Below are 1,795 nucleotides of genomic sequence, written 5' to 3'. Positions count from 1 at the left end.
TTGATACAAATTTTTTTCCACACTCTAAACAACTGTAAGGTCTCTCTCCAGTGTGCACCTTCTCATGTGTGTTAAGTTGACTTTTACTCCTAAATTTTTTATCACAAACTGCACAAGTGTAAGGTTTCTCACCAGTATGTATTCTCTCGTGTTGTTTTAACTGACTATTGCTTCGAAATCCTTTCTTACATACAACACAACTGTATGGTTTCTCTCCAGTGTGTATCCTCACATGTTCTTGTAGGCAGGTATTCGTTACAAATTTCTTTCCACACACAACACAACCATATGGTTTCTCACCAGTGTGTGTCCTCTCATGTCTTTTAAACTGACTACTACTTCGAAATCTTTTACTACACATTACACAACTGTAAGGTTTCTCCCCAGTGTGTATCCTCATATGTATTTTTAAATGACTCTTTGTTAAAAAGTCTTTCCCACACTCTAAACAACTGTAAGGCTTCTCTCCAGTGTGCACCTTTTCATGTTCATTAACTTGACTTTTACTCCTAAATTTTTTATTACACAATACACAAGTGTACGGTTTCTCACCAGTATGTATTCTCAGATGTATATTCAAGTTGCCCTGTGTTACAAATTGTTTTCCACACACTCCACAACTGTGTTGTTTCTTTCCAATGTGTATTTTCACATGATGATTATTTTCCAATTCTTTGTTACACTCAGTGCTACTGTATGATTCAGTGTCATCATGGGAAACATGATGTATTTTTTGGTTATCAACCCTCAACAATGTTTTATCAAATGTATTAACACCACTTGGTATCAGGGATTTGGAATTTTCTGACTTTGAAAAGAGAGAATTTTGTGTTATAATATCACAGCCAGGATACTGCTTTCCACAACAGTTGTTCAAGTATGTCTTTGGATCTAGAATCAAAAAGATGCATTAAAAGAAACCTAGGAATTAATAATAATACACATATATACTGATTTTGTAACTAATCATTTTAATTATACTTTAATTTACTGTTCATTTAAAAAAAACATTATAATCAACTTTGAAAAGGTATAGTTACACCTAAAACCCAAATAAATCTAGAATGAATGGTACAGTTATTTTGTCATAACCGTTGGATGAAGATTTTCTTTTGAAAAAATGTCTATTGCAGATTAGAGAACAACTTGAACGATACACACACCTTATTAAACAAACACTGGCGATAATACTAACATACGTGTTCTGTTCTGGATTCTTACAGTACAGGATTGTATCCAGCACCAAAAAAAGTGGGGAGGCAAACTCTCAATGGGGCCCCCTACTCCAACTGAATTTTTGTCACATAAAGGCCCCCTTTTTTCAGGAAAAAGTAATTACAACAGAACATTGCATAACTATAAAATTTTATTTTGAGCATAAGGTATAAAGTGGGCCCCTTTTAACCCTTTTTGATGGATTGGAAATCCCTTTGCTGTTTTTAAATAATACGTACAGAGCAATTAAAAAACTGATTGGGGCCCATTTGTTGACTGGCTGGAGTTGCTTTCCTATTGATGATGTTTCATTTGATTCCAATGTTACTATTTTCCTTATAGGGGCCCCCAAATGTTTGTGAAAAAAAAGAGGAGGCAGTTGCCTTCTTTGGCTAGGCCTGGCCATGATCCTGCAGTACTGAAAACATGAAAATGACTGGTTAGTAGAACAGAGACAGCAGAACACACAGAATGAGTACAGAGAAGATGAAATGTAAAGTCTTAATAATCATGTTGGTTGAGTAACCAATTTTAGAACACATACAGTGTGAGAAGAAACCATGAAATATTAAATTTACAG

At 34.6% G+C, this 1,795-nt stretch overlaps 1 pseudogene; it reads right to left on the bottom strand.

The window, feature by feature from the left end:
* LOC106473570 overlaps positions 1-891 on the bottom strand; it is a 7,382-nt pseudogene extending 6,491 nt beyond the window's left edge.
* Between the last annotated feature and the right edge of the window lie 904 nt (positions 892-1,795).

Source organism: Limulus polyphemus, unplaced genomic scaffold, assembly GCF_000517525.1.
Source record: "Limulus polyphemus unplaced genomic scaffold, Limulus_polyphemus-2.1.2 Scaffold6280, whole genome shotgun sequence".
In the NCBI taxonomy this organism is placed as follows: domain Eukaryota; kingdom Metazoa; phylum Arthropoda; class Merostomata; order Xiphosura; family Limulidae; genus Limulus; species Limulus polyphemus.
The sequence above is the reverse complement of the archived record's forward strand: the minus strand, read 5'-3'. Positions and strand labels throughout refer to the sequence as shown.